Source organism: Pelobates fuscus, chromosome 4, assembly GCF_036172605.1.
Source record: "Pelobates fuscus isolate aPelFus1 chromosome 4, aPelFus1.pri, whole genome shotgun sequence".
NCBI classification, from domain to species: Eukaryota; Metazoa; Chordata; class Amphibia; order Anura; family Pelobatidae; genus Pelobates; species Pelobates fuscus.
In genome coordinates, this window is record NC_086320.1 from 81684164 (window position 1) to 81709373 (window position 25210).

Consider the following 25210-nt stretch of genomic DNA (forward strand, 5'->3'; position numbering starts at 1 on the left):
AGACCACTTCATTGAGCTGAAGTGGTCTGGGTGCCTATAGTGGTCCTTCAATATGTTGCCAGTTTTCGCAGAAGGTTCCATTTCAAGATGCAGCAAAAAAAAAGGAAGCGAGACAAAAGTTAGTGTCACTGAAAAAAAGTGTATATTAAAAAATGACAAGGTGCAAACAGAGCAACAGATGAAAAAAGTCCAAGAGATTTAATTCACCGCATCAAACATTTGCCAAAAACAGAAGTGTTAGTGACACTTGAAGAAATAGATTGAAAGCTCATTGAGCAGGGCCTTCTTTATCTCCGCTTTGCCTTAATATTTTGTTTGTTAACTACTTGTTGTCTATTACCTGCATTCTATTATTATTATTCTTATTATTGCCATTCCTATAGCGCCAACAGATTCTGTAGCTTTTTACAATATGATTGTAAAGTGCTGTGGAATCTGTTAGTGAGATATAAATATTTATAATACATCTCCCCCGATGTAACTAGCATGTTGAACTTTCATTTTTTTTTTTTTTTTTTTTAGCTATTTTTATAAATTTGTTTTACCTGCTTTATTTATTTCTCAAATTTTTTAACCCCCTAAGGACCAAACCTCTGGAATAAAAGGGAATCATGACATGTCACACGTCATGTGTCCTTAAGGGGTTAAATTGAATTATTTATTTTTTTATTGTCAGGCACTTCTTTCTGTTAACCTAATTTATTTCCCATATGAACAAATATACAGATAAACAGTCATGCAGTGTTATTTTTCTAAATTGTGAATTATGGTGAATTGACCTGATGTTTGTAAATTTAAGCAAAAACACTTCATTGGACATATTCTCCAACTCAGCTACTTCTCGGCTCTGCTATTTTGCTCTAAAATTTACAATTCTCCTTTTATTTTCAGTTTAGATAATTGCCCCATAAGACCTTTCTTGCACAAATGTATAGGTACACACACAGCAAAATAAATGTTTCCTTTAAGAACTCTGATCAAAGTAAGATAGAAGGCTTATATAATGACATAATGACAGCAAGAATGGGTAGTTGGTATAGATTAAAATCTTTATTATCTCTAGAATTTTAACACATGAAGGTGGAGTAAAAAAGCTCTTAAGGCACTAGATTGCATATAAAAGGAAATTACACAGGCCAATTTGAGCGTGTTTAAAATCCCTATTCTACATGCATACTTAAAGGTTTATGGACACAATTTGTGTACTTTATTCTACTCTAATTCACAGCCAGAAATGTATTATTTGAATCTTTGTTGTATTTTTTAAGATCATGATTAATTTGCTAGCCCACGTTACTTTTTGTTATGTCACATGGTTCTTGACCATCTTATTCTGAACACAATACTCTGAAGAACTTTCCTGTGGAAATAACAATGTTACTGTAACATATAATAGAAGTGTGCTAGGTACTATGCTCCAAATGAGCTTTTGATGTCCCAATCTCCCATGCTCTCAAGTGTAGATACATATTCATGTCACTATCTACCTCCGTATATTAAAAGAAATATTATCCTCAGCTTGGGTCATTATTAGAAAGTGATAAAAGGGTTGCATTTCAAATTCCACTCTAAGCAACGCAAGGTTATAACTATCTACTGAATTTAATGTAACCTGGAACTGCTTGGGTACTATGCCGAGATTGTTTCACCCCTATAAGTTCAGTCTATGCACTCTCAGCATATGCAGCAGCATTAAGTAAAAAAAAAAAAAAAAAAAGGCTGCCTATCATTTTTGTACCTGGCACTTTGCTCTGAAATATTGAAATAAGAGAAGCAGTGTTAATTTTGTCGACTAACCATTTTAGCAAAATTTTAGTCAACTAAAATTTTTGAGATTTCGTCGACTAAAACTAGACTAAAACTAAAACAAATCAGATGACTAAAATATGACTAAAACTAAAATTCCCACCAACATCAACACTGCACAGAGGGGCTGTGGAAGGGGCAAAAGAGACAGACCAGGGCTTAGAAGAGAGACACCTAGAGGGACTGGGAGGACACAAAGAAACATAGAGGGGTTGGGGAAGGGGCAAAAGAGACAGATAAAGGCTTTAACTAAACCCATTCGATTTTAGTGGTGTCAGCTAAAATCTACTAGAGATTTAGTAGACTAAAACTAGACTAAAACTAACATAATTCAGATGACTAAAAATGGCTTTTTAGTCATAAGACTATGACTAAAACCAAATTGAAATTTGTCGCCAAAATGAACACTGAACAGAAGATTAATAATATGGACAGAAAATTAGACATTTCCTGCCTGTCTTATTAAACATGGTTGTTAATGGTTCCTCTTGCTCCTTCTCATTCCACTATCCCAGGCAACTCAAATACTTGAGTTGTATGCCATTAAGATCTGGGGAGTTTGGGATCACTGCCGTATTCCCTCTACTGAGAACCCTTCAGCACAGTCATGTGGCAAACTGACAGCCATCTTAAAAATAATTCTATGCCGAAATAAACAAAAAGAGGAAATAGATATTTGTGGCACATATTGAATACAAGTCACATTTCTGACAGGTTGTGATATTTAACAACTCTTTCAAAACTCTTAAAAAACAATTTGAAAACGCATTCAGAATACTTGAAAATATTGTAAAAAAATATATTAGTTAAAGCAAATTAACCATTATTGCTTAGTTTGTCACGTTCAGTCCTGTCCCTTTAAATGATTGCTGGTCAGTGAATGTGAATAATAGGCTCTTATAGAATTATTTTTCTGTGCTGTCTGTATATAGACTATTGTGAACAATAAATATATTTCACAATAACCTTTTGAAAATATGTTTTTTTTGTATTTATTTTTATTACTAATAATAATCAAAAAACATTTTTACATTTTATAAAACATTTTAAGCCCTCACCACTTTTGTTATGTTCTTTCTTAGAAAAAACCCTGAAATGATGTGGTATCTGTTTCAGCCTGTTAAAGTTGGCTCATTTTACAAATGTTTGGTATTTATTTAAGTGCTACTCCCTCGTCTAGATAAACAATCAAGGTATCATTATTTTCAACAATGGGAAAAGTGGAGGGGTGGGATGAAAATACTGTCCCGTGGGTAATGCGCAGTTTAGCACAACTGGTTAAAGCTGCAAGGCACTTTTACTTATCCTACCAGACAAGAAGGTAACAGAAGCCTGCCTGGATTACTGTAACTGTGTCAAGCTGTAATCCCCCTGAGGCGACACTGGTATAGTTGCTTTTACGTAGCCACTTGAAGAGTGTTAAAAAAATCTCACCAGTAAAACAGATAAGCAATACATGCTAAATGACACATCCAAATATAAAGAACATTTTTATGGCTATATTTTCCTTTAATTTTTCAGAAATGTAGTTAATTTCAGTTGCCCAACTACACTGCCGATTTCTATTGAGTTTTTTTCTATTTTCGTTGTAGTTTTTTATTTTTTAACAATTGCATACTTACCACAGTGCTCCCGCTTTAATATCATCTTTACTTATGGCAATATTTAACAAATACATGTTTGTGAGGCCTGAAAAAAGAACATTAAATGTAGAACTCTGTATTACGCTGTTTACCTCTGTCACGGAACTTAGCCCCCTGTCAGTCATTTGAAACTCTGCCCTTTTCAGCTGTCAGTCAGAGGAAGCCTAGAGGACAAACAGAAACTATGGGGGTTTTGTATAAAAATGTCCGATCTGAAAATTGGTGAAAGCATGGAAAGGAGGCGCAGTCACCAAAGCAATGGGCCTGCAGGTTCCGCTAGTTTTCATAGTGACTGTTTTACTTTTAGTACTTTACCCCACTTTTTAGAACATAGCACTTTTTATTTATAACTATAAGTGTCTCTGTCGCTCTCCCTCCAATGTACTGAGTAGCCTGGCCCTGGCTGTGCCTGGACTCAACTGGATTATTTATGTATTTATTTATAAAATATTTTACCAGGAAAGATACATTGAGATTTCTCTGTGTGTCCTGGGTCCACAAAACATTGCATTGTTACATTAGGGTACAATAAAATACAAAAACAATATTAATACACAATAAATACTAAATTTACCATAGAACAGGTAGGAAATATATGTCAACAGATACATCTTTATTATACATAAAGAAGAAAAGACAAGTCATGTGGAAAATGGTTAACACAATTTATAGGTGATTTTAATCAATAGTGTAATTTCTAGAGACATGACAGTTCCCCTTTAAGAAAACAGGGGGGAGGGGGGGGAATAAAAAAAAAAACACATCAAAAAAACTGAAATAATTTTTAAAAATCTAAAAAAATAAATCTATTTTTTCATGGGGCGGGACTTGACAGACATACTGGTCAGTTGCATGAGCTCCTGACAAGGTGTGAATTATTGTTTTTTAGGGGCACAAATACTCTACAGCACAACTTTCTGACTCTGGTGCCAATGTCTGAAACACTCTAGGCAAACTTGGTGATGGTACCGAGTTTCGTCACTCCTGTTGTCGTGCAGCTGCGGTTTCTGGCCTCTTGAAATGGCCGATCTCTCTGTCTGGGTCTCTTGTGGATACTCAGTGCCCCGTATTTCTCCCCTCTAGGCCAGTGGGGGTTATTCCAGTCCCCACCAAGAAATTATTTACTTTTTAACACTCCTGGGTAAACTCTGAGATGGCGGCTCCCACACAGTCACTCCAGAATGGCTGACAGCAGTGGTGCTGGTAAGCATTTGTCAGCTCGAATCTGGGAAGTAGATTTTTCAGAAGGCATTTGACTCCATCTGCCAGCAGTTCTGGAAGAAGTTGCAGGAGCTAAGGAGACAATCTACATTACTTACTCCTGTTACTCAGTCGAGAGACAAAGCTTCAGTTCGGAGACTCCCTCCTAGATGGACAGCTAAAATGGTTTGTGCAGCCGAGCACAGTCCGCACACCTGGATGATACATCAGAGCTGAGGATCTTGAGGCTTCTTCCTGGGAGAGAGGCCTGCAGACATTGGGTGCCGGTTCCCATTCGAGCCTGGGCTGGAGAGATGCTGCACGATATTACATACTGGAAAACTCAAACTCAACTATGCCTCTTCCTGACTGATACGGGCACAGGCTGAGTGGATCGCACTGGGGACGGATACTATATGTGACAGAGTATTTAGGCTATAGCCTCTGATTTCTTGCTCAATCCAGTGCTATTATCTAGCTGCTGATTGCTATTATATTTAATTTTCTTTACTTGCACTCCTTCAGATATTCTTACCATACTTAACATGACATGCGTATTGAGCCCAGTTGCTAAGATACCTGGCTGTCTTACCCTCCTGTGTTACTCCTCATGGAGTCAGCAACAATACCTTACAAATCAGTAAGCAGGTGCCAGACAACCAATGGTGGCATTCCCTCCATGTCACCCCTGTCCTCCCCTCAGTACGTCTTCACCTCCAGCGAGGCAGATTGAAGTCAGGCAAGGAGGAAAATTTGGACTTGGCAATGGCAATGGAGAGTAAATTTAGACTTAATCTAGATTGCCAGGAACAGACCATCTCTGAAAGGTTTACTCTAACAAAAAACAGTTTTTATGTAAAGACTGTTTAATTTTGGTTTTAATATCCATTTAACTATGTACAAAAAAACCCCACAGACTTGATTTGCACCATTATTAATTATTCTTTCAAAAAAATGGCATATTGTTATCTTCTTTTTTTTTTTTTTAAACTAAATGCTATTTTATTTAATATTTTCACCCCAACAGCAACTAAAATCAGTCAGATCAAGTGTCTGTAGCTAAAAACTTGTGGATCGCAGAAAATGCATGCAAAATTAATATTTAGTTAATCATTTTTTTTGTGTTGTAAAATATCCACAAAAAAGTGTGACCATGAGTTCTTCCATGCATTTTTCACACATTTCTCATGGAAGTGATATGGGTTGCTCTAACAAAGCACAGATGCTCCGTACGAAATTTTCATGGGAAGTAAAAACATGTAAAAATGTAATAAAGTGCAAGAAAATTCTCCTATAATTTAGAGTTGTAGGAAAATGTTAAAATCATTTGGCAGAGTTGAGGGTTTTCTGCACACTGTTGTGGTTGTGATGTCATGAGTCTCCTGGTGTTGTGACACGGGTAAGAGCCTTACTTATTTCATATGATTTAATATCCACATAGGTCTCGAGAAGGCTTCAGTCAGGCCTTTTATGATATATCTAAAGTGCAAGCGCCCCTGCTGTAATAGAGTAGACATTGTTGAAACTGACATTATTAACGCAGATGTGAAGAAAATGGAGGCCAGTCTTAAGGCTTCTGGGGTACCCAGGGAAATTTCAAACTGTTTAAAATAGGGAGCAGCACCAGGGGGTTTGTGGCACCATCAACTTAAAGATGGGCTGTAATTTTTAATTGTTGCCCAAACTGCCCCTTTAAACAATTGTGCCCAGACCAGTGTGCACAACTAGTTTGCCCTACAAACCAAATCCCATAATGCATTGCAGCAGTGCTACTTTGTCACAGTAAGTCAAATTCACACAATTTTGAAGTCATCTACTTGAACATTTCGCAGAAATATATTTTGTGTCAAAAATGCACAACTTGAGAATAAACTTAAATCATGTGTAAAGAGAACTTTATTTCCAACTTTAAATTGCAACTTTGCGAAAGTGCAAAGCACAGATCAAGCAAAATGTGTGCTTTTTAATTCTGATTAGAAATAACAACAAGCAAAATGTGTGAAGTTTCTCCAAATCCAAAAAAGAGGAAACCGAACTGCATAGCATAGGGGAGTATCTCATTTGATTCAGTATAGAGTGAAACTTTGCCTATAGTTATACTCTCACATGAAGGGAATTGGTACTCTAGCTTATAGCAGCTGCACTGTGGGAGAGATTTATCAAGGCAAAACAGGTGCCATTCTGCGGAAAAAGTGCTAAATAAGGACCAATCACCGTGGAAACAAATTCAATATCTCTCAACATTTAGCACTTTGCACCCAGAATAGCACATGTTTTGCCTTGATAAAGCTGCCCCTGTATTTTCTATTAGCTTTACTGACTACACCACTCACAACAACTGTGCAACCACAGCTCTGGCTCTGTTACAATATATCAATGGGCAGAATGTGTAGGTCAGTCACTGTTACACAGATTGTTGCAGTTATAGGAAATAAACCCATTAACACTTAACAGAACCGAAGGGAATAATAAAAAAAAGTGTTATTCTTCAAACATTAAAAAAAGTATGGTAACTTGCCATAATTGGGAGAACCAGACTAGGGGCCAGCTAAGGTGGGGAGGTGGGGGAAGGGGGCAATGAATTAAGGCAGAAGGCACAATGAAGCAGTGCCTGCTTTCATGTGGACTCAGTGTTGAGCTAGGTGCATTGTCTGAGAGCAAAGGCATTAGGCAGCAGTCACCCAATGTTGGAGCTTTGTTAACACTGGAGACCTGACTGCAGTGAGAGGTAGGACCAAGATATATAATATTATGGCAGCAAATATGATTGCTCACTACAGCTGGATCAGGCTCCCTATGCATAGGAGGACTCAATTCAGTATAACCATCATTTCCAGAGAGCCATCCTATGTACAGGGAGCATTCAGGTCATCATGGCTGCGGGCATCAGGTAAAAGGGAGGTCTGCAGACATGCAGGTCTGCAGTCATCTCCTTGTTTTCTTTTACCCAAAACAGATCCCAACCACACCCCAAAAGGAGATGAATTGCCTGTCATTTAGTTATTATTAGATAGACAATCAGGGGAAATTAAGCATGTAAAATAGTATTTTTTTCCCAAACTCCAAAATCTGGGCATGCATAGTTTGCTCTCTCAGCAGCTCTCCCGAGAACTGATCCATAAGTAAAGGGGCGATTATAGTGCAACTCAATAAAGAAAGCACTGCAACACATTTCTTAACAAAAAGTAAAGTCACATCTCATAAAAAATGATCAGTGGTCTATACCACTATCAGCAGGTTAGATTTTTATAAAAATATTTTTTGGTTTTTTTCTCAATTGCAAAATAATACTCAAGTACTGCCTCTTTGGACAAGCCTAATCTGTTTCTATAGTAATTATGGTGCAATGATCCATCTCTGCTCTCACTTTGTACAATTTAGCCATGTTAGTTAAAATATTTGCATTAATGTTTCAAGATAAAACTCTACTCTCTGGCTAATCATGTCTATTTAGGGAGCTTTAATTTTTCATTCGACTATTCAAATAGAGGAAACACGTGAATGTTCCCTTCCTTTAAAGGAAAAAAGACAAATTAGACCAGGTCCTTTTGCGTAGTGTAAGATCATAGAAAAAAATCATAGAAATTAAGGGGTGGAGGTGAGGGTGGGGGAGAGCAATTTCATGTTGGTTCTCCTCTGAAAAACCAAATGGGTGGATCTCTCAATTACCACCTATTAACCGGGAGTGGGGGGCATCAGTGAGTAACCCCTCTATATATTTATAGTGTGCCAGAGAGTTTCCAGTCCCATTGTCCAAATATTCAGGTTCAGGGAATGCTAGTTATTAACTCCAAAAGTTGGATATTACCTATGTCCAGTTACCCAAGTCTAGGTAACCCCCAAAGTCCTCCTTCGACATTCATAATATCCATGGCCCTTACTAGCCTTCTTTACATCTAGTAAGTGGAAGCTCTTGTCTCTCCTCTGTTACACACTCAGTACAATCTTCCCTACCTCTCTATCCAATCAGCTAATCAATCCCCCTTCCCCTACACCCCTGCCCTCCTAACCCTGCCTTTCCATCCTTCCCTCTCTTTTTCCCTTCCCTTGCTGGCTCAAAGTGCATGCATGTGCTCTAAAGTCATTAAATCATCTGAAGTCTTCTCTATGAGAAACCTTTGATTGGACGTCAGTGCGACTCCCATGACGTCAGATGGGGGCATACCGAGCAACCCCGGGAATCTTTGCCCGACGCTGGATTAAGGTATGTAAAAACATATTTTAAAATGCTCTATGAGGGTTTGAAAAAGGGTTGGAGAAACCCTTTAATTTAGAAATCATGTACTTAAAAAATATTTTTGTTGCCCAACCTTAGGTGGCCCTTGTATTCTGCCATAGTTACTCCTCCGCGTGGTAACATTAGAAGGTCAAAAAGCTGGGTGAACATTATGTGAAATGTAATTCTCAAGCATATGCTGTGCCATTTTAACTCACCTCTTTATTGAAATGGTTACAACATTGATAGAAATGTAAACTATTTTCAACTTTGCTAACTCATAATGGAAAAGTAAACATACCCAACTAAAAGCGATGTGTCACCATCGCATTGCATGGCAAATGGCTAACTGGTTGTCCAGCTGTTGTTGGTCTACAGTTCCCATCAGTGATGCATACCCTATAGTCATAATTGATAAAAGTGTGTTCAGCCCTGTCTTCGTCTTTCTATAAATTACAGAACATTCCAAAAAGAACAAGTAAAATGGTTAGTCTACATTGCCAAGTATGTGAAGAAATATGGAAAGCCCTTTATTTGTATAGTTGAGAGGAGAGAAGAGTGACAATATTGAAACATAAAACCAAAAAATCAGTAAGAATTTCTACAGATGTAGAAAGACGAGGAGAAGAAGAGATTATGCATTGAGAAAACATAGGATACATTGATATTATTATTGTTTTTTTTACAGCAAGGGTTGTGTAAACCCCAAGTATCAGAAGGTGGTTCTACATTGGTACTAAATTTGAAATTCTGTGAAGAAGTCACAGTAATTCACTATTAATTAAATAAATACACACATTTCTACTGTTCTTTGTAAATGTATCCCTTATAAACCACACTTTATTAACAATATATTCAGATCCACAATGAAGTGTATTCACATAAACCAGAAACATTTTATATTAACGTATTTTTTTTCTCAACACTTTGTCATCTTCTCTCTGGATTTTATTTTGGCATTATATATTTTCAGTATTATTATTGTTATCGTCATTTATAAAATTGTAATATGTTCTGCCCTCCTATCTAGTGAGTGAACAAGACATACTACTAAATGAAAGATATACTACTAAATTAAAGATATACTATTAAATGAAACTATAGAAAAAAAATAAAATAATGGATGTAAATTAGCTCATGCCATGACACCCATTAAATTTTGCCATGATATTCTTAAATGGTTACTCCACACACCATGATCACTTCAGTTACTCGAAGTGGTCATGGTGCGTGGAGTCTGTGTGTGTGTGGTTTCACAAAGAAACAATGCTCATACAGAGACATAACCCTTTGCTGCTGGAGTTGTAATGACACCTTTGTTAGCTTCATTAGAATGTAACTAACCAGCCCAGGATAACAGTTTTAACGATTTTGGTTGGAGTATGCATTTGAATTTTCTGTTCATGATTTTCTTGATCCATACTTTTATTCAGTTACCTGTTTTCACTAGCATCTGAATTACTCAGTAACCTTATTTCTATTACATTATTTCTATTTGTATTTTTTTTATTGGTTATTTATAATGGCATTATTGCATAATGGCATAGTAATGTTTTTTTGAACTTCAAAACGAGAGAAATCTCAACATATCCTTCCTGGTCAAATATTTTATAAATAAATAAATAAATAAATAAATGGCAATTTTTCAACTGTAACAATTCTTGGGGTAAACTGGGGGGAAAAAGCTTGTGGTTCTTGAGACATTGTAAGACAGATTTTCCCATGTAACTCATCTTGGTGTTAAATGTCCTCTCTATTACATTACGTAAATAATCAGGATCAGTGGAATGCTCAGCCTCACTGAAACTTGTTATGAGAGAAGAAGAGACTAAACTCAGCTGGTCCATTGTAAGAAAGCCTTCGTGTTGTCTCAAGTCACAACAGCAATCTGTAACATGATCCCTAGGTTAAGCAATCATGTATAGGTACAATGGGAATAGGACTGTGGGGGAGGACAGCCAGCTCTCACTAAATGTGTTGTGGATGTTGAACAGATTGTAAAGGACTCTTCTTCTTTGAGTGGGAGATGGGAGGTAACATGCCATCTGGAGCATCCCCCTGTCTGACTCCAAATATATCCATAGGTACCAATTGGAAGAAGGAGGAGGAAGGAATATAAAACATAACTTATTAAACCAACAGAAAGGGCACCGATTTCCCATTGCCCAGCCTTGTTTATTATGGGCTGCAGTAATGTAACTAATTCTGGTGAATTGATATATTTTTCATAATATAAGGAATAACTGGTTGTTTATCTGTGGGTATTTATTTTACATTATATTTAAAAGGTATGTCAATTATTTGTGGTAATTTATTGCCATTGTATAGGTGTAAAGCATTGGGAAAATATTGGTGCTATATAATGCTAATAATAATAGCAATACAACCCTGATACAGTGTATTCATGGTGAGCATTATACTAGTTTCACTAATAAAATAACTTACTACCTAGCAGTCTTCTGAATAATAGTATTAAATACAGAAGTTTAATTATTTAAGAAGTCCCTCAAAACCCATTTCTTCAGAAAACCTTATGGCCTCCCAGAGTAACTTATATCTCAGAAATCTCTTGTTATCTTTCAAAGGCAGGGCATAAGGCAACATAGTTTGCGCTTTAGGGTGCACCGGTCCCAAGGTGTGCAAAGATGTCTGGGTGACAGGTGGGAGGTGGGAACAGAGAGAATTTCCCACCAGTCTCTCTCTGTAGCCATGTCCAATGTCCATGCGACTAATTTATTGGCCCTTTGTACTCTGGTGCAGGCAATGTGAGGGGAAAAAAAGTGTGCAGCCATGGGGGGCAGTTTCAGCAATGGGAGCAGCGAGGAGCAGCTGCGGCCAATCTTTTTAAGAGCTAGAGGCCACTGGGATACATGCAGTGGTGTATTTTGGATCTGTTCTGCCCTTGGCATGATGGAACTCGGGCACCCCCTAATTTACATTTTCCCCACCCCTTCCTGTCAATGCCACACCTCTTCCTGTTAAAGACTAACACACAAACTTTGACTGACAGACACACACTTTCAGATACACTGACATACACACACACTGATTTGACACAATCTGACAGACACACACAATCACTGACATACACACACAATTATACAAACTCACACACTCACTTACTGACACACACACACACACACACACACTCACAGACACACACTGACAGGCATACACAATCACTCAGACACACACACATTCCCTGACAGACACACTCACTCACAGACACATACAATCACTCACACACAGGCTCCCTCACAGACACAGACACTCACAGACACACTTACAGACACACACACACGCGCCCTCACAGACACACACAATCACTCAGACACACAGGCTCCCTCACAGACACACACTGACAGACATACTCACTCTCACAAACAGACACAAGCACTCACTCACTCACTCACTCACTCACAGACACACACACTCACTCAGACACACACTGACAGACACACACTGACAGACATACAGACTCACTGACAGCCAGACACACACACACACTGCCAGCCAGACACATACACACACACACACTGCCAGCCAGCCAGCCAAAGACACACACACACACACACACACACACACATTCTCCCTCCCCCCAACACTCACAGATTATTTTTTAATTTTAATTTAAATCCACCCAGCCTCCCTACCTTTGGGAGAGCTGGGTGGATTTTTCTTACCAGGGGTCCAGTGGGGCCGCTGGCCAGGCTGCTTGGGCAGGGAGGGAGGGAGGCAGGCAGTTGGGCGGCTAGCTGAATTCCAAGGCAGGCGATGATGGAGCGCTGATTTGTGACCTCTCTCTGCTCAGCTCCCTCGCACGCCGCAGTGTGATGCTGGAAGCTGGAATATGACATCAGCTAGCTGCCTGCCACCAGGCTAACAAGGTATTTGCCTGGGCATTAGGGGGCTAAGTTTTTGCAGCCCCCTGGAAAGTGCCGCCCAAGGCAAATGCCTTGTTTGCCTCATGGCAAATACGTCACTGGATACATGACATCATATCCCAGCAACTAGGCACTGTGGAGAGAGAAGGGTAGCTGCAATTAGGCAGCAAAATCTGATGGGACCCCTGTTTAACAATGATAAGAAACAGTAAGCGTGTGTGTATGTAAGCCAGTGTGTGTGTGTGCCATTATGTGTAAGAACCAGTGTGTGTATATATGAGACAGTAAGTGAGTGTGTATGTACACAAGTGAGTGTGTGAGAACCAGTATGTGTAAGAGCCAGTGTGTGTATGTATGAGTCAGTAAGTCAGTGTGTGTAAGCCAGTGAGTGTGTGCGTGTGTGTGTAAGAGCCAGTATGTGTAAGAGCTAGTGTGTGTATATATGAGACAGTAAGTGAATGTGTGTGTAAGCCAGTGAGTCTGTGTGTGTGTGTGTGTGTGTGTAAGAGCCAGTATGTGTAAGAGCCATCTATACACACGTTACAGAGATTAGTACGAAAAAGAGTGTGGAGAGAGACACAAAGGGAGGTAAGCGACAAAAAATGGCAGAAAGGATAAGACACATTCAATGGGGAAAGACATTCAGAAGGAGAATAAAATATACAATGTGGGTTCAGAGACCACAGAAGGTGGGATAGAGATGCAAGACATGAAAAAAAAATGACAAACGAGCTGCAATATGTCAAAAGGGGAAAAAGAAAAAAAAAAGGCAGTAAATGCACAAAAGTGGCAAAATAATGGGTATGAGGTGCAAAAGGTAGTTAAAGACAGATGAAGATGAATTTTGGGGGTGGCAAACATCCTTGCGCCGGCCCTGCTTAAAGAGCCAAACTCAACTGTCACCTTCTAGTTCTGCTACCTTCCCACCTTGTCGCTTGGTTGCTATCTCTCACTCTGCACTTCCTATTGTGTTTTTATACCCTACCTCCAGGGCCGGACTGGGGATACAAAGCAGCCCTGGAAAAAAAATATATGCCAGCCCCATAAGTCAATGCGCCATATATTGTCGAATGTAATATGTAAGGCTATGTCTTGCCACCCCAGATGATTGAGTAAATATATATATATATATATATATATATTGCTTTTTCTAATATAAAATATTGGTCCTTTCATAGTAAAACGTTTAATTATACAGTAAGCATACTCACATTCAGACACAGACAATCTCACTGACACACACAAGTTCATTGATACACAGCCTCATAGACAAACAATCTCACTGATATACAAAAGTTCATTGACATAAAAACACAAGCTCACTCAGTAGCAGACACACACACACATGCAAGCAAGCAAGCTCACTAGCAGGCGCACACACACACACACACACACACACACACACACACAGTTTATGTAGTGGTTCTGGTGTCTATAGCCTGTTCCTGCAGGCTTTTCAATTTAAACACTGACTTTTAAGAGTTTACATTGCTTCCAAGTGACACCTCTAGTGACAGCCACTCAGACGGTCACTAGAGGTGCTTCCTGTGTCAGTGCTGCACAGTGTGCAGCACCTACATCCAGGTCCTCCACGCTCTGGAGATGCTGAAGGTTCCACATAGAGATACATTGATTCAATGCATCTCTATGAGGAGATGCTGATTGGTGTAGCGTTTTGCAGCCAATCCTATGGCAAGCTTGATGATCCCAGCCATAGAGGCAAGGCCAGTCGAGGGGAGACCAGCATGGCGTAAAAAAAAAAAGGTGAGTAAAAACACTATTTTTACAACACACACAGACACACACATACGCCATGACAGACACACACAGACACACACATACACCATGACAGACACACACACACACCACGACAGACACACACACACCACGACAGACACACAGACACACACACTCCATGATACAGACACAAACACAATGTGACACAGACACAAACACACACATCATGACAGACACACACCATGACACACAGACACACGCCATGACACACAGACACACGCCATGGCACAGACACCCACACCATGGCACAGACACCCACACCATGACACAGACAGACCATGACACACAGACAGACATACACACACACACCATGACACAGACAGACACACACACATACACACCATGACACAGACAGACACATACCATGACACACACAGACCATGCCACATACACACACACACCATGACACACAGACACACACACACCCACCATGACACACACACACACACCATGACACACAGACACACACACACACACCCACCATGACACACAGACACACACCCACCATGACACAGACAGACACACACACACATACACACCATGACACAGACAGACACATACCATGACACACACAGACCATGCCACATACACACACATAATGACACACAGACAAACCCACCATGACACAGACAGACACACACACATACACACCATGACACAGACAGACACATACAATGACACACACCCTGACAGACAGACACACACACACCATGCCACAGACAGACCATGCCACAGACACACACACACCATGACACAGACAGACACATACCATGACACACACACACACTGACAGCATAACACATATTACCTGTGGGTGACCGGCCAGGGGGTCATGCAGGGCAGAGAGCTGGGTGTGATGGCGGCCGCTGGAGGAGCAGGGATGGCGGCCGCTGGAGGAGCAGGGATGGCGGCCGCTGGAGGAACTGTTCTGGTGGCCGCAGGGGAAGCTGTGCTCTGTCTGCTCCCCCGCCCTTGCGCGCTACTGAATGAGACCGGGGCCGGAATATGACGTCATATTCCGGCCCCGGTCTCATTCAGTAGCGCGCTGGGGAGCAGACAGAGCACAGCTTCCCCTGCGGCCACCAGAACAGTTCTCCAGCACACCCACATGTCTGCCCGGCCCCAGGTGCCGACGGCCCACCGGGAAATTTCACGGTATCCCGGTGGGCCAGTCTGGCCCTGCCTACCTCCTCTAGATTGTTAGCTTATTTGAGCAGGGTCCTCATCAATCCAGTTCCAATAATGTTTTGTAATTGTCTTATTTATTATTACATTTCTTCCTTTATAATATTGTAAAGCGCTGCAAAATAAATGATGATAATAATAATAATAATAATAATAATCAGAACCATGAGCAGAATCTCTATTTGCTGCTGTAGCTCAATTGACAAGCTGTTTCCCTGTGATAAATATCCTTGTGCATACTCTGCAATTTCTTTACTGTATCTGTGCACCTTTGTGTGTGTGTGTGTCCCTTGGCTTCTTTCCCTGTGTGTATGTGTGTGTTTCTTCACAAGCCATAGAAATATACAAACACACATGGGATTCAGCTGATATATCTAAAGAAAAAATGAATTTACAAAACATAGTGTAAAATCATTAAATAATAAAGAACACACGCTGCACTCACAAGATGTTTAGAGCGCATCAAACATCTTGTGAGTGCAATCTAAAACAGCGTGTGTTCTTTATTATTTTATGGTTTTACACTATGTTTTGTTAATTTTTTTTCTTTAGATATATTAGCTGAATCCCACGTGTGCTTGTATATTTCTATGGCTTGTTAAGACCACTACTTGGGAGGTGATATGTGGGAGGCTGTTTCTTTACTGTTGATAAGTATTATTTCTATTACTTTGCACCTATTGTATTTCTTGTGTTGTATTTATGTGTGTTTCTACCTACGGCAGCGTAAATGGCGCAATGTGTCAACGTGGAGGCAATGAGTCAGAAATTGGGGTAATGTGACAACATACGGGGCAGTATTACCTATAGGTGGCTTTGTGGGGGAAAAAAGCAATATATGAAAATTAGAGAAACTTGACAGTATCCATCTTTGTAAGAAACCTACAAGCCTATGTAAATACCGCTACGGTTATTTACTAAAGGGAGAATTCCAGCCAGATTATCGGGGCAGAAAGCATAGCTGAGAATTTCCCCAGTTTGCCTATTTTGTCCTTAGATTTGAAATTCCCTTTGAATTCTTACTGTAGCAAGTAATCCTGTCTGAGAGCATATGGGAGACAATATGGGGATTATGTTACGACAGTGTTACTACTTGTTGGGCAATATTGACAAGGAAATGGCTATGGGACAATGTGACAAAATATTTGCCTGGAAAAATATGGCAGATCTCCCTTGAGTAGTGATCATAGGGCTTGACTTTTATTTCGACTTTATAGCTGTTTATCAAATATATGTAATATATTATCTGCTATAATACATATTCTGCTTGTATATTTGTAGCATTTGTAGCATACAAAATATATTACAAAAAATAAGGAACAGCAACCAGAGTGGGTGCCGATAGCATTACGTCGACACCTGTAACTAAATTATTGTTTGAAATGGTGGATAATTCCTGGGTGTAACCTTGCTAGTAAGACCAGTTCTATATCTACTCCTTAGGCAGTAGGAGAGGGTTACTGGTTTTAAAAGGTTTTAAACATAAATGTATCCTTGTCAATTTAATGAGCAGCTGTGTCTGCTCATCAACTATTTCACAAAAAGTGACATGCCAGAACTGACACAAAAATCTGGCACTAGAGGATGGATGGCGGTCACACTGTGTCACAGAAAAACATTTAGGTCAAAATGTTTCTGCATGGCAACAGCCCCTTTTCAGTAGAAGTCTTCTCCGGCATTTGGGTGTCAGTGTAGTATACAATATATATTCATGCAAGTGACCACTGTCTGAAATCTCAGCCCTAATACAGTCATCATTAGAATAAAATAAACTCTCACCTAACTTATATTTTAATAGCATGTGGGCTATTAAAATATAAGCCCATGGTTTTACACTATGTTTTGTAAATTCAACAACATATATTCAGCTGATAAGTTGTTTAGAGTAAAAAATACAAACATATTATTATCAAGAAGGTTGTTAAAGGGACACAGAGAGTGGTGTATTTTAGTTTTGTACATGACTAAACCTGGGCACCCCCCTAATCTAAATTTGTCCCACCTCTTTCTGTCAAGGCCACACCTCTTCAAACTACAACATTTTCTATGGAAACTATAGGGCCCCCCTCGGCACTGAAGGGGTTAAAATCCCTTTGGTCACTTACCTGAATCCAGAGCCAATGTCTTTCGGTGCTGGGTCAAGCTCCTTCTCTGCGCTTGCATTAGGCTTCTGCTTGCATTCGGCTTCCCCATAGGAAAGCATTGTATCAATTCTTTCCTATGGGGATTTAGCAGATGCCTGATGTCCTCATGCACACACATTGGCAGATACACACTTAAAGTCACACACATACACAGACTCACTGATTTGACACACGCACAGACAGACTGACTCATTGTAAGTATCACTGTGACATCCAGATAAGGGATTTGAACCTGGGTACTTTGCAGTCTTGGGCTTGCTGTTTCTCCTCTGAGCCACCATACAGCTCAAGGAGTATCCTAAAGTTTGGATCTTGCCTTGTATCCAGCACTGGGGGTTGGAATTTACCCGAGACTGCTCCTGTCACTCATGGTTCACCTGTGGCTGATCACTGATTAGACAGGTATAAGACACTGCCTCTCCCTGAGGGCAGTGTCAGTTCATTGACTCTGGTTCTCGTATTGCTGTTTCGTGTTCTCCTGTTGATTCCTGACCTTGGCTTGTTATTTCGTGTATCCTGATTTCTGGCATCCTCTGACCTCTGGTTTACCCATGACTATTCTCCTGTTTACGTCCTATATGTACTGCGACTTGGAGCATTAACCTGCACAGCCCCCGTGCACAGACTCACAGGTCAGGTGAGTTCTTACCTGACCACCTTGACCTGTGTTTAATTGCAAGGGTGAGCATATATCTGCGCTACAGACTCCCAACCAAGGTAAGCCGTCAGTCAGACACACTGATAGTCACACAGAGACTCTCACTGATTTGAGAGACACACACACACACACACACACACACACACACACACACACACACACACACACACACATACATACACACACACACACTTACATTTACACACACATACACACATACACTCTCAGACACACTCACAACTTAATAATGTGATAACAAAATTTCCACCCAGCCTTCCTACCTGGAGAGCTGGCATGAATCTGTCCCTGGGGTCCATTGGAGCCTGCTGTGAGGCGTGCAGATTCCCATCTGAGGCGGCGATGGAGCTGTGATCTCTCTGCTCTGCTCCCTGGCAGACTGTCTTCTGATGCTGGGAGCCGGAATATGACGTCATATTCCGGCTCCCATGGCATCAGTAAACGGTGCGCGAGGGAGCAGAGCAGAGAGCTAACCGCTCCATTGCTGCCTCGGATGGGAAGCCGCCTGCTGGAGGGAGGGGCGGGGGTCTTTATTGGCTCGCCAGCAGGTTAGCTCTTGCCCCCCCATGACAGGGGAATCAGACTTTTCATTGCGTTGCATTGGAAAGTCTGTGATTGGGCAGCAACAGAAAATCTGGGTGGGGTTAGAAGGGGAGGGCTTGCAATGACTGCAGACAAGTAATCTGAAGCTTTTGCAAGCTGTTTTAGATATACCCAAAGAAAGCATAATTGAATGCATTTTTATTGTTTGTATTTGGACAATGAAGTGCCCCTTTAATTTGATATGTAACTGTTTGGTGGTTTGTTATGGTAGCAATTTTATTTGCCTGTGATAGATAATATAGGTGATAAATTACAGCTTAAAGTTCTTTAAATGCAGGATATACAATAGGGTGTGTAATTTTAGTTATATAAATTTGTGTAGCAATAATTTTAAAGTGTAGATTGTCTAATTATGCAAATATTAGACATGGGCCAGGTAAAAGTTCTACTCTGTGTCAGTTTGAACTAAATTTAGTTTCATAAAACTTGAGAAACCTTGCAGGCGGGATGTTGCAACTAGGTGTAGATAAAGGGACACCCCAGGCCAAATCTGGCCAATTCTAGATAAATGCATTAATATAAAAAAAAAAAAAAAAAAAATGAAAACAATAGAAAACACATCTTTTCAGCATCTGCAATTATCCCTTACTAACACAGAAAGATGCTTACTCGCTTTTCCACAGCACTGTTGAACTGCATCCTATTTGTCTCTTTGCACTTACCTTGAGTGCCTGGAGTGCTCCTTTAACCCCTTAAGGACCAAACTTCTGGAATAAAAGGGAATCATGACATGTCACACATGTCATGTGTTCTTAAGGGGTTAAACAAAAAACTGACTTAATTTTATTAAGTTTAAAATAGTTTATTTATACTTGAAGGGACAATCTGAACCATTAAAGCATTTCAGCTTGCATGAAATGCTTTGTGTGAAGAGTGTATCCTCTTTTTTTTTTTTCACAAAAAGTGCAGATTTCAATTGAAATTGGCAATTCTATAAATTAACCTTTTAACGCCCCCCTGGCTGTCAATCAGCTAACTAGTCCTGCTACTTTATGGTTATTTAGCTCAATCGAGCTAAACTCAAGAGGTAGACATGTCATTGAGCTGCTTTGGTTAAGTCTGTGATTGGACAGCCAGAAAGTCTGGGCTGGGTTACAAAGGGAGGGTTTGCAAAGGCTTCAAACAAGAGAACTGCGTGTGTGTGAGCTGTTTTTATAAAACCGCTTGCAAATGCAATAAAACAATGCATAATTACATAGTAATTTTTTTTTGTTTTTTTGTAGTTGGACAGTAGTGTCCTTTTAATGAGATTAATGAGTTATATCAATGAATATGGTATAAAACAAAAACCATAATGGAGTCTTTTGGTAAACAGCTAGCCTTAGAAAGCTCTTCTGCATGTGAGATATACAGTACTGGGGTATCTGTTATAATAATAATAAAAACAAAATGTTAAAAAAGGGGGAAATCTATACATGGGAACAATTCTGCACTCACAAGACGTAGCTGAACCCACTTTGGAATATTTCCCTGATTTAAAACAAAGCCTAGACAAAAAAGTCTTTAAACACAATCGGTGAGAGAAACAGGCACAAGAAACATTGCCGCAAACTGTAGTTACCCCTTTCTTCGCCTCATGTTTGCAAAAGTGATGGTTAAGAATGCTGTGTTGATGCATGTGATTAGTTGTTTAATAAAGTTGATTTTCTATATATATATATATATATTACTATGTCATTATGCTATTATATAATCTAATGAAATGTGTTTCTTTATAGCTTTTTCATATTTTTTTCCATAGCTAATGGAATCAAGTCAACTGAGCTGGGAATATCATCTGCAGTGGGGCTTCGACAAACTGGGGGACGAAGCAGCCAAGTGAAATGAGATGTAATGTGTAAGACTATTTTGCGCCCTAGGAAAAAACAGCTACATGCGCCTGCCCCTTTTAAAAAACAAAACAAAACAAATCTGACCACTTTCTGTGTCTTTCTTCACCCAGCCCCTTTGTGTGTCTCTTTCCCCTCCAACTTCTTTGTGTCTCTTTTTCTCCTTCCTCAGCCCCTCTGTGTGTCTTTGTCCCCCTAGCACCTCTGTGTGTTTCTTTGTTCCACAACCCTTTTCGGTGTCTCTTCATCCCCTTCCCAGTCTCTGTGTGTTTCTGTTTGTTGCCCCTAGTAGTCTGTGTGCCTATTTGTCTCCCCCAGGTCCTCTGTGTGTGTGTCTCTCCCCACCAGCCCTCTGTGTGTCTCTCCTCTCAACAGCCATCTTTGTGTCTGCGTCCCTCTCCCCCTGCCTTCTGTGTGTCTCTTTATGTACCTGATTAACCGCCAGCCACTCCATGTGTCTCATTAACCTCTATAGCCCCTCCTTGTGTTTCATTAACGACCCAGAATCTCCATTTGTCTTATTAACCCCTAAGCCCTCCTTTTGACTCTTGTGCCTGTTTATCTCACTGATTGTGTTTAAATACTTTTTGTTTAGGCTTTGTTTTAAATCAGGGAAATATTCCAAAGTGGGTTCAGCTACGTCTTGTGAGTGCAGAATTGTTCCCATGTATAGGTTTCCCCCTTTTTTTTATTATTATTATAACAGATACCCCAGTACTGTATATCTCACATGCAGAAGAGCTTTCTAAGGCTAGCTGTTTACTAAAAGACTCCATTATTGTTTGTTTTATACCATATTCATTGATATAACTCAATAAACTCATTAAAAGGACACTACTGTCCAACTACAAAAAAAATTACTATGTAATTATGCATTGTTTTATTGCATTTGCAAGCGGTTTTATAAAAACAGCTTGCACACACTGCAGTTCTCTTGTTTGAAGCCTTTGCAAACCCTCCCTTTGTAACCCAGCCCAGACTTTCTGGCTGTCCAATCACAGACTTAACCAAAGCAGCTCAATGACATGTCTACCTCTTGAGTTTAGCTTGATTGAGCTAAATAACCATAAAGTAGCAGGACTTGTCTATCCATGTGTCTCATTAACCCCACAGCCTCTCCATTTGTTTAATTAAACCCTCCCCAGCTCTTCCATGTGTCTCATTAACGTCCCTCGTTCCAGCTCACCTCTATCATGTAGCCACAGTAGAGGAGCTGGTTTCCCTCTATCCTGACTGACATGAAGCAGTTCAGTGCTCCCTACGCACACTTCCTCTTAGACTGGGTAGAGAGAATAGACGCTCTTCTACTGTGGTCCACAGCTTGGCTACACTACATACTGAGACCAGCAGGAAGGGAGCGCTGTGCAATGTGTTCCCATTCTGTCGGTCACCCAGGCATGGTGCCCATGGGACTGTGTGCCCTAGATGGCTGCTTAATCTGCCTAGTGGTTGTGCTGGCTTTGAATGTATATTGATGCAAAGTTAAGGGAAACGCACAAGAAACTTATACCCTAAGTCAGGGGTGGGCAATCTTCAGCCCTAAAGATTTTTTGGAATACATTTCTCATAATGCTCTTGGGGCCATAATGCTAGCAAAGCATCAAGGGAGATGTAGTCCATAACATCTGGAGGGCCAAAGATTGCCCACACCTGCCCTAAGTAATACTGAGTTAAGGAAAACAATTAAATGAGAAGGACTTGGGAGTAGTTGGACAACGGACCAGGCAACACATTGCAATGTCAAGTAGCTTTTGCAAACACGAATAGCATATGTCATTCATAAACATGGTATTAATTCACAGGATGATAATAAATATATATAATGGTAACACCCCACCGGCACCTATTATAAAGTAGGATGGAACTGGAAAAAGTGCAGAGATGGGATATGAAAATTGAGAGTCTAGAAAACTTGCTCTTGTTTACTTTAGAAAAAAGAAATGGCTATAATATTAAATAAATATTTAGTCTGTCTGAGCCTGTTAATTAATAGGACTCTACAAAGTACAATAGGTCACCTATTTAGACTTGAGGCAAGAGGAAAGGGTTTTTAGATCAAGAACCATAAAGATGGGGAATTCTTTCAAATATTTTTTATTTTTTTAAATATATTGAATTATATGAGAAAAATAATAATCAATATGTAATAAACTGTATCATGTAGTGGTCAGAAATTTAAAAAAAGATTCATAACCAAAATATATTGGAAGATTTCAGAAACTTGAAGATGATGAATTCTCTACCTAAATGTTATTTTAAGAGATTCTGCACAAATGTTTAAACAATGACTGGATTTATTTTTTGAAACATATACTGTTCAAATATATAAAAGTTTATACGTGGGGTTACAGCTTTCTCCTCCAAAGAGAAATTTGACTCATTTTTTTTTAGTCAAGAATAATTTTTTTCTAGATTTGTTTTAAAAATAGACATAACTTGAATTTTTTTTTGGATCAGCAGCAATTATAACACAGGTGGGTTGGGTCTTTTATTGAGCCTATTCGACTATAGGCATTTCAAATTGTCTGAATTGATTTGTCCAAAACATTTTTCTTCCATGTGGTGTTTCAGTTTGGACGAATGGATTGAAAATACGCCTACTGGTGTACTGCAAAATATATGCATAATCTAAACATTCCACTCATTGGCATTTTTGGTTTACAGATCAAGTGAAAAGTGACCAATAAAAGATTAAAAATAAGCCGTGGGGGCCCTAATGTAAAATAATGGGGGGGGACCTACTGTCCTCCCCCCGGGCCCCCACCCCTGAGCAGAACTCCAAATTGCGAAACAAATGAAACGGCTTGTCCTTTTAACTTGTTTCTTAATTTGTCCAGATAACATTTTTGAGTTGCAGAATCTAGACAATTTATCAGTCTCCCAAAATTTAGAGTTACGATTAGTTTGAAATTGAATGCAGTTCAGTTCAGTTTACATAGTCTAGTAACTCTGTGAATCTGTAACTATCTTATAGTAAGCTAGTATTGGAATAGGAGTTGTACTGACCTACATGACATAATGACTAAAGGGTTTGTGTTGAATACCACTTACACTTTCTCAATTACTGTCTTCTGCATTGTGTGTCCTGTCTCCCTTCATTTTTACTGCTATGGACATCAGTAGCAGCTGCTCAAATGACAGCTGCACAATATTAGCCTATTAGGTCGCACTGTTGGTCAATATGGTTATAATACTCCAGTCTTTAACATCCTATTGAAAGATGGAATGTTCTTTCAATTTAGCAACAGAATAGATTATTAAACTGCCAATGCAAAATGTGCAGGCAATTCCATACTGGCATTGGGTCTCTTTTAACCAGATTGTCATGGTTACATCAAATGTTACTGGTGCTTAAGAATTGAATAGTAAATAAATAACTAATTATACTTACTGGTATTAAAACAGACACTATGGTTGTATCTATGTGAAGATCGGTTGATAGGATGCTGCCTAAAAGAGGTTACATTGATAGTATTCCGGAAGTAAATATTGGTGGTTAGTTATTTTTTTTTTTTCCATGCAATCACAAGTAACGTACTGAATAAATATGTTGAACGACTATACATTTTTACATATTTATATTTGTCATTTTATTAACAAAGAAATATATTAGAAAATTAAAAAAAATAATATATATTTCTTTATTCACACGTGAAATATAAGTAACAAAAATGATATTGTTATAAAATTTTAAAGACAAATTAGAGAGCCTTACCTTGCACAAACATATTTTTGAATTAGTTTCCTTTGAGATAAAAAAATGCATAACATTATGCGTGCATTCAACTTTTCAAAATTTCCCCAAATCATTTTTTTTTTGCTATTTAAAGTCTGCAATTTGAAAATACTCTGAATTCAAGTGTACATGCTTGCATCTAATTACACATGCATTATTGTTTTACAAATGTCAAAAAATACGGTAATACTTAAAAGAAGATTAATTTGATCTTTTTTAGAGTAAAAAGTAAATAATGTACGAGGAACTGATTACTAAACCAAAGATAGAAAGAAAAATATTTTTGTTTTGTTCTTTTTTCACTCATTCAGTGTTTATATTTTTCTAAAATCTCAAACCACACTGAATCCTGTTTTGGTGCATACATGACCAAAACTAAATACACATGCAAAGATATGTAAGTGTGAGAGTTCAAGTAGTCAGTTGACAAATATTATTAAGTGGTTAGTCATTCTGTGTTAACTTGAACATATACAATCATATAGTATCAG